A 10,262-nucleotide genomic window follows, 5' to 3' on the forward strand; every position below is an offset into this window, starting at 1 on the left:
TAAGAAAGTTTAGTCGACTTATGCAAAATGATAGTCAACTGTCTAACCATGTAGGTCAAACCAGTATAAAAACCAGTGTTTGATTTTCTCTATCCCTGCACTCTTTATTTCCAGTCGACTTTATTTATTTAGCAATAAAATGCGTTTTTCCGCTGCATTGAATTTTCATTACTTGCATTTAAAGGAAAGATCAAAAGGTTTGAATTTTCATACCAAGATTGCGAAAAGATTTTGAATTTGAACTAACACCAATTCACCCCCCCTCTTGGTGTAAAACGAAGCCTACCTGTTTCCTAACAATATTTTTGTACAAATAGCTACACTATGTTTCTGTGTTTTGTTTTGTATATGGCATATAATGCCATTTCTTTTGTTGCTTTTCTTTTGGTTATCCTTTTCTGATCCTATCAATGTAATATTTTTTTCTCAAGGAATGAAATTAGTAATTTTTAATGAACTAAATTGTTTTAATCTAATTCTTTAATATCTGATACTCTGATTGATTGATTCGACTATGTTTTGTGTGTAGTCGAATATTTCTTGGATAACTAAATTGCTTGATCTGGAAAGGATTTTTAAAGTTTTGCAGGAAGAACATTGCTTTTAGAATTACAAGTGGAATTCAACAACTTTGGAAAGCAATATATTCGAATGGAGAAATACAACAATCGACTGTTCTATAACAGGGTTATAAATTCCAATACTAGAATTTGGTTATTTTCATTGATTGCTTATTTTGAATATATGCTATTATCTTTGATATAAATTTATCTTTATATATCTTATTTGAGATAATATTATGAGATTGTTGATTGTATCATTGCATGACTAAACTGTTTGTTATCCTATCTTTGATACATATCTGCACTAGTGTTTTGTGTACTTTGTGTCATACTGCATTGTGCATCTTATCTGATTTTAATAACCATGCATAATGACAGGGGGAGTATCACATTTTACAAATTTGTATTTCACATGCCTACACTTCAGGGGGGGTTATTTTTTCATGTGATTTAAGTGTGCTAATGAGAGCACCACTACATATTGACTATTGCATATCTCTGTTTGATATTTCAGCATAAATATCTAGAGCATACCTTTTTTGCTAATGCACAAAGGGGAAGAGATTGTATAAATGCTTTATGAAAGGGGGAGAATATGAAAAGAGAAAAATACATTTTCATTTTATCTCATATTCTGCTTATTTGCTTGATATTTTGTTGTTTTGAATTAGATTGTGCAAACATGGTTGATTATTAATCATGGTTGTGCATCATAAAAAAAGGGGGAGATTGTTGACAACACAATTTTTATATCAATCTAGTTTTGGATGATGACAACACATTGCTTAATAACATGCATATGTTTTTTGCTGTGATTACATGTTCTTATGCATTTTAACTGTTATATCTGTTGAACACGTTTGAAATGTGTTATATGTTCCAATGCTGGTTGTTTGATATATATTTGGAACGTGTTTATATGCTTTATTTTCTATGTGCTTTGCATCATTTAAAATGTTTTAATGCACATGTTTTAAAGCTGAAAAACACAAGCACTTTTATGAACTTTTAACTATGTGACAAAGTTCCAGTACAGTCATTACATAGTAAATGGATTCGACTATGCTAAAGTCTTTGTGCAGATTTTAAGTATCAGTGCTGTGTGTAATTTTAAGAAGAAAAGAATTTTAAAATGTTTTACATGGTTGATGTCGACTATGTAGTTTACATATTCGATTGTATCTATTGTTTGATTTGAAATTCTGTTATGCTTTTGCACTCTAACGACTATATTTTTAAAAGCTAGTTGGGCATTGATGACTTAGTCAACTGTATTGAATGTGTTCTGTTATTTGTTGACCATAGGCTACTAAGTTAACTGAACTGTTATAACTGTCATAATACAGTCGACTGAATTAGTAGCACATTCAATTGAAAATCTGACTGATTAACATAAATCTATAAATAGACTGAACACGGATTTGTTCTGATACTTTTGATAAATTGACAATTTCATTTTTGTTTCAGATTTCTCTTAGCTCCAAGAATTCTCCAAGAAAACGGTGGTGATCTTTCTTGAACGAGATTCATTGAGGAGACATTGTGCACTTACACTTGCTGATCATTACCTGCACAAGTAAGGTGCTTCTGTTTGATCGATTTGAAGGCTTGGCATGCTGTGAAGACTGCTGAATTGTGATCAAGGCTTGGCATCCTGTGAAGACTCCTGGAGTTGTACATGTTATGATACAGGGGGATAGTGCACTTTGAGGATTGTTCAAAGTGGTGTTGTAGATTGCAAAAGAGGGAATTCTTGCTGCAATTCTGGTTTTGTTGTGCACCTATATTTTGGTTTTGGATTAGAGAGGAGATTTATATTTTTGACTTGGAGGTCTTCTATAAATTCCTTGTTGTAAAATCTACAACCATTATAGTGCATTTGCTTCCGAGTGGAAGGACACTGGATGTAGGCAATGTTGGTCGAACCAGTATAAAAACCTATGTTTGAATTTCTCTATCCCTTATCTTTTACATTCCAGTCGGCTCTATTTCTAACGCAGTCTACTACATTTTTTCCGCTGCATACATTTTTTGATTGTTTGCATTTCAAGAAACTTTAAAAAGCTTTATACTTTGTTTGCAAGATTGTGAAAAGAACATATTTTGAAAAATCACCAATTCAGCCCCCCTCCTTTGTTTGCCCCACCCCTTGGTAGGCACCTGTTTTCCAACACAAGTCACACTATCGGCGCTCAACCCCCCACTTAGAGCGCTCAGGCGTGAAATAGATGAAATTGGCGCTCAATGCCCCTAAAAGGGCGCATGGGCGGTGTTTGCGGCGCTCAGCGCTCTTGGAGGGTGCCCGGGCGCCACCTGCGGTGCTAAAGTGCACCCTAGTTGACTTTTCTGCATTCTGGTTGACTTTTCTGCACTCTGGTAGACTTTTCTGCATTTTGGTTGACTTTTCTGTATTCTTGTTGACTTTTCTGCACTCCAACAATTTGATACATTGACTCTTCTTTCAATTCATTCCAATAGCCTACAAAATCAAGGGAATTTAGTGATAAAATCCTCAAGTATAACCTCACCTCTCTTATTCACAAAATTAATGCAAAAATATGAGTTAAAGCAAGTTTTTAAGTCAAAAAGGGTGCATTTAATATCAAAATTACATCACAGATAACAGTATTTTCAACTGTTATCAATGAGGAAAATTAACCGCTATCGTTTCCCTTGACTGCATTAGTGTGTCTTTGTTTAATGAGGCGTGCCCAATCCCGCAAAAGGAAAAAGGCTAATGGTGGAAGAAAAGAAGGTCGTAGATGAGGAAGTCAAGAAGCTGATGGAAGCAAGCTTCATTCGCGAGGTGAAATACACCACTTGGTTGGCTAACGTGGTGATGGTGAACAAATCCAACGGGAAATGGAGGATGTGCACAGATTTTACTGACTTAAACAAAACATGTCTAAAAGATTTGAATCCTCTACCCAATATTGATGGGTTAGTGGATGGGGCTTCGGGATACCAAGTCCTTAATTTTCTAGATACGTACTCTGGGTATAATTAGATCCCCATGTATCATCCAGATTGTGAGAAGACGGTGTTCATAACCGAACGATCTAACTATTGTTATGACATGATGTCGTTCGGGATAAAAACGCAGGAGCCACTTACAAGCGATTAATGGACAAGGTCTTCCAGCAGCAAATTGGAAGGTGTATGGAGGTATATGTGGATGATATGGTGGTAAGGAGCCGGTCGGTGGACGAGCACGAGAAGGACTTAATTGAAGTGTTTGGGTAGACGCACAAGTTTGGAATGCAGCTAAACCCAACAAACTGCATGTTTGGAGTCTCAGTAGGAAAATTCTTGGGTTTTATGTTAACCGCCCGGGGAATTGAAGCCAATCTTGATAAGTGCAGGGCAATTCTGGAAATGGGGAGCCTACAAAACCTCATGGAGGTTCAAAGGTTGGTGGGGTCGTTTAACATCACTATCGTGGTTTATACCTAGGTTGGCCGAATGGGTAAGGCCAATCATAAGAATTATGAAGAAGGACCCAAGGATGTTGGAGGGACCAATGTGAGAAAGCTTTCAAGGAGGTGAAGGTGATTCTCACTAAACCGCCTATTATGGGATGACCAAAGACTAGGCATGATTTACAACTTTTCTTAGCAGCGATGGATAGTACGATTAGTGCGACACTAGTGCAGGAAACCCCTGAGTTTAGGCTAATATACTTTGTAAGCAAAATTCTTAAAGATTCTGAAACATGATATTAGCAGCTAGAGAAAGTTGCCTTAGCTCTGCTCAATGTGCCACTCGTCGACTAAGGCCATATTTCCAAGGACACCAGGTGGTGGTTAGAACCAATCATCTAGTAGCAAAGATCCTGCAAAAACCTGACTTGGCTGAGAGGATGGTAGGATGATTGGTTGATCTTTCAAAGTTTGGGCTGTATTATGAACCACGTGGATTGGTGAGATGGCAACATTTAACAGAGTTTGCGGCCGCATTGCCCAAAGAGGAGAAGGGCGAGTTGAGTCCCTGAAGGCTCCTTGTAGATGGATCGACTAATAAGCAAGGAGGGGGAGCAAGAATTGTCCTAGAGGGACCAAATGGACTATTGATCGAGCAATCAATGGTTTTTCGATTCAAATCAGTAATAACCAAGTGGAATACGAACCCCTACTAGTAGGTATGGAATTGGCTTGTGACATGGGAGCGAAGTCTTTGAAATGCTGAACCGACTCTTAGTTGGTTGAAGGGCATATGAACGGGAACTTCCAAGAAGGATGATCAACTGCTGCAATACTTTCACAAGGCAAAACAACTGAAGGGTTAATTTAGGTCGATGGAAGTGAAGCATATACCTAGGGAGGAAAACGCTCGGGCAGATGTTCTATCTAAACTTGCAAGTGGAAAATAGAAAGGGCATTTATCCTCAATAGTCAGACAAGTTTTGATGAGGCCCGCTATTGAGTGTCTCACCACGTTCGGCACGCCCGGGCAACCCGATTAGCGGAAGGAGCTCGTCCATCTTATTAAGGTGCAAAAGGAGGGAAAATCCCTCTAGATAAGGGACGCGAAAAGAATGGCCAAGTACCTCATTGTTGGAGAGGACCGATATCGAAGAGGATTCGTTACTTCATTAATGAAGTGCTTATCACCAGAAAAAGCAGGATATGTGATGAGAGAGTTGTATGAGGGGATTTGTGGTAGACATACCAGTGGCCGACCACTTAGAACCCGAGTTTTACGAGCGACATTTTTCTAGCCAACATTGGAAAAAGATTGTATCGCTTTTGCACAGAAATGCTTTTTCAACAAACATGGGAATATGTTTGTTGAAAATATAATGACACAGTTTCAATACCAAGAGGGGTGTGAATTGGTGAAACACAAAAATTAGAGTCTTTTAAAATTTTTTCCGTAAAGGGATGACCTTTCAAAAGTTTCTTGAATCGCAATTCATGTTAGTATTTGATTTCTTTGCTTAATGCTTGTTGTGGCTTGATCACCCATGGCATGAATTTTGGTTTTTGATGTATTGAGAAATATGATTGAACCTAAAATTGAAATTGAATACTTATTGGATGGAATTGAGAATTTTGTGAATGCATGAGAATGAAATGGATGAACTCTAGTCTTGACAAATTGTAAATACACTATGTTAAATTCCTTACACACCAACTGTTTGATAAAATACCAAAAAGAGTTTCTTGTGTTGTTTTTGTGCACTTTGATGTCTAATTGAGTTATAAAAGGAAGAATTGTCATGTGTTGCACAAGTCCCTTGGGAGAGAACAATATTTATCACTTGCTACGCTGCAACCGGTGCACTTGTCGTTGGTTTTGCAGTCTTAACAAGTTTTTGGCGCCGTTGCCGGGGACTTGTGTTCCAACACAAGACAATTTGGTCATTTATGGCTCTTTTAGACTTTGTTGTTTGTTGTGTCTTTGAATGTTGTTTTGTCTGCAGTTGGCTTTAGTTTCTAAGACTTTCCATTGATTTAGTTTGTACTTAATGTCTGTCTCGGGGTACGCCTTGGAGCTTGATGCAGTTATTGAAAGGCTTAGGGATAAGGTTTCAGTAGCGGAACTAACTAAATCAAACCAGATGTGCAAATCACCAGGGATGGGGTTGTGTGTTTGGATTCACTGTTTTGGAACTTAAAGCAAGTTTTGATGGACTTCTTACGCCAAGGGATTGGGTGAGGGTTTGTCATACTTAGGTAGGCACAACAAGAGGGATCTGAGTGTTTTTACATTAGAGAACAGGGAAAGTAGTATTCATCATCCTAGGAGAGTACTAAGTGATCTTGCAACAAGAGGGATCTGAGTGTTTTTACATTAGAGAACAGGGAAAGTAGTATTCATCATCCTAGGAGAGTACTAAGTGATCTTGCAACAAGAGGGATCTGAGTGAGGTTATTTAGGAAATCCATTTCAATCATTCTGCATATTAGAATTGTTGTTTGGTTGGTGTGGTCATGTTATGCAAGTTTTGTTTCTTCTTTTCCTTGTCTCTTTGTTGTGTTTTTCATTTTTCTATTTCATTTTGAAATTCAATTCTCAAAACTTGGTTTCTATTAAAATTGGACTAACGTGTTTGTTCGAGTTTCTTGGTGTTCTTGCAAGCAAAAGGTATGAACGTTGATGAAGAAGAATACACAAGGAGCTGAGGAATTTGAGCAGCAAGTTGGTCCGCCCAAAAAGAGTTTGCTTTTTCTTTCCCTTTCTATTCTTTTTTCCTGTTTGTTGATAATAAGTGTGACTTGGCTAGTTTAACAATTATGATGCATTGGTTATGTGACTTTGAGTGAGTTTTGCATGAATTTGAGCAGAACCATTTGTGTTTGCTCATAAATTGGTTTTGGAATACCTTGGGAATGTATTGTGATTTAGTGAAAACTTATTCTTGTGGTTGTTTTTCATGTGAGTATATCGAGAATGTTGTTATTGTTTTTATTGTGCTTAATGATTGTGGCATGATCTATGACAACCATTGGAAACCAAAGAACTTAACCGGGTGATATTTTGTGCCTCAGAGTTTTTATCTATGAGTGCTACCTCTTTTGGCTACAATTAACTTTGCTTGAGTTTCATTGCTAGTTATTATTCATTTGCATGCTTACATTGAAACAAGGTCCTCTTTCTTTCCCTCTTTGCATCATATACCCAGATTAGCCAATTGTGTTTCAAAGATTAGAACCCTTGTGCAAACTTTTCAGCATTTAAAGAAACTTACCTTCACTTTTGAAACCTTAAGCATTGTTGAATATGATTGACAATCTCACCTTGATGGGAGAGTAAGGTTTCCATGGTTAGTAGTATGATTCAAGTGTGGGGGAAGTTATTATTAAAAAAGGAGCATGAGTAACAATGAGGAATTGATGTTGGTTGATGTGATGCATTCTTGTATATATGTCATCTATAAAAGAAAAAGAAAGAGAAAAATAGAAAAAGAAAAAGAAAATATATGAATAAGGTGACTACAAGTGGGTGTTTGGTTGTTCTAGTTTTCAGACAAAAGAGAGTATAATGATAAAACTGTAAAAATGATGTGATTGCTCTCTTTGCTCCTTCACATTACCTAGATACACCAATTTCCTTCTTTGCCTTGTCAGACCATCAAATAAAGCCCTTGTTGTGTTTGTATGTTTTGATAATTCTTGGCTCTTTAAATGAAAAGCAAAGTCAAATTTTGTGCTGTTAGAGGTAGATAAGAGAATGACACACCCTTATACACTAGTGTGCTTGAGTGAAAACACTTTTTCTAGTGAGGATTGGTTCCTTTGCTTGATCAATGAAAACATCTTTGCCATGATTGTTAATCTCTAATACAGCATGTACATTCATTCTTGTAATTTTTGCATTGTGAGCACCATAGCTAAGGATTTACAGCGTTACACATATTCTCTTTGGATTGGTATTGAACGAAGAGTACTCATAAATGTTATCTAATTAGATTGTATGAACTTGCTTCCTAGTTATTAGAATTTTGTTGAATAGATGTTTTTCTTAGCCAAGTTACCTCTTGCTTGAGGAGAAGCAAGGTTTTAAGTGTGGGGGAGTGATAACGGTTGATTTAACGTGTTTGTGTGTGTATATTTTGTGAAAAAATCAACTCCTTCATAGCTTTTACCTTGTTTTATCCTCAAGTTTAGTGTGTTTCCTAGTTTTCTTGTGTTTTATTTAGTATATGCTTGTTTTTACCTCTAATCTCTTTGTTTGAGTGTTTAAAATAAATGAATAGGAAGCAATTCTAGTGGAAGAAAACAAGCAAGAACTCAAGGAAACATGTTTTGGGACAATAAAAGATTAATTTGAAGCAAATACCCATGTTGGACGCCTTTGGAAGCGCACAAGAGCCTGAATTTTAGAATGCTGTCAAAACTGTCATGCCCGGGCGCCCCCTTGGCGCCCTTCTGTGTGCTGCAGCCAAATTTCCACGCCCGAGCGCCCCAAAAGGGTGCCCAGCGCCCTATGGTTCGCTGTAGCTGCTTAATTATAGCGCCCGGGCGCCCCTGGGGGGCGCTGAGCACCCTTTTTCGGCAGATTCCACGCCTGGGCGCCCCAGAATGGCGCTGAGCGCCCTTTTTCTACAGATTTCACGCCTGGGCACCCCAAAAGGGCGCTGAGCGCCCTTTGCTTCGCTGTTATGCCCAAAATTTGGCGTCTGGGGCCAAGCCTTCAAGATCAAATGAGAATCACCTTCTTTGTGCATATAATGATCAAGCAGTATGCGCAAATGACTCCTCCCTTTGAATCTCTCTCAAGAAAGATCACCACCGTCTTCTTGGAGAATTCTTGGAGCTTCTAAAACAGAGAATTCAATCTGAAACAGGAAAATGAAAATGTCAGATCAACAAAAGTCACAGAACAATTCGCATTCTGTCTGTTTATAGTTTTATGTTAGATCAGATTGCTTCTCGGTCGAATAGCCTACTAATTCAGTTGACTGTATTAAAACAGTTATAACAGGCAGTCAACACAAAGGCTCCTCATTCAACAAAATCAACACACATTTATGACAGTCGACCAGGTCATACAATCTTAACTAACTTTTGAAACATATAGTTGTTGGTGCGTGTAGGCTTAACAGAATTCCAAACAGATCAGTAATACAGTCGAATATGTAATCAACAATGTCGACTGACACATGAAAAAATACTTTGAAATTCATTTCAACTCAAAATCTCACATAACACAAGTTCACAAAATCTGTACAAAGATTTTAGCATAGTCGAATCCATTATGAGTGTATTCGACTAGACTAGAACTTCGTCACAACAAATATAAGTTCATAAAGGTGCTTGTGATCTTTTCTTTAAGAAATGTGCAGTAATAAAAAACATTTTATTTCAAATTTCAATACAAGCATGTTCCATAAATATAACACTCAATCAACCATAGGAACATACATTGTAGTTCAACAAAACATGTTCAACATATATGACAAACACTTCAGAACAAGAACATGTAATACTGTAACATGTGTATTGTTATTAAGTATTGTGTTGTCATCATAAAAAACTAGTTTGATTAGAGTTTGTGTTGTCAACAATCTCAACACATCTCTGCTGTGCAGGTTCAGAAATTTACTTGGAAGCTCATCTGTCGTTTTGGTCTACCGAAGGTAATTGTTACTAACAATGGTCGACATTTTGTGGCCAAGAAGTTGGTAGCTTTTTATAAAGGTTTAGGGATCAGTCCTATTACAAGTTCAGTGGAGCATCCGTAGACGAACGGTCAGGCGGAGGCGATCAACAACGTCATCGTTCAGGAAATAAAGAGACGACTTGGAGAGGCAAAAGGAGGTTGGGTGGATGAACTTCCAGAAGTATTGTGAAGCTATTATTGTTCCACACATGGCACTACCGGGGAGTCACCCTTCAATTTGACTTATGGGAAAGATGCAATGTTGCCAGTCCATGTGGGGAAATTGACTGTTAGAAGGACGCTTGAAGACATGGCACTGAATGAGGACCAGTTGCGAGCAAAGTTGGATGTTTTGTAAGAAAGAAGAGAAATCGCAGTCGTTCGGGTAGAGACCTAAAAAAAGGTTGGTAGCCCGAAGGTACAATACAAAGGTTCGACCAAGACAATTTGTAGAAGGTGACTTAGTGTGGCACAAAACAGCAGATGCCCGAAGGAACGAAACCCATGGGAAGTTTGCAACCAACTGGGAAGAACCGTTCAGAATCGTGGAGAATATTAATAATGGAGCCTATCGCTTGGAGCATCCCACTGGCA

This window comes from Vigna radiata, chromosome 7, assembly GCF_000741045.1.
Source record: "Vigna radiata var. radiata cultivar VC1973A chromosome 7, Vradiata_ver6, whole genome shotgun sequence".
Taxonomy (NCBI): Eukaryota; Viridiplantae; Streptophyta; class Magnoliopsida; order Fabales; family Fabaceae; genus Vigna; species Vigna radiata.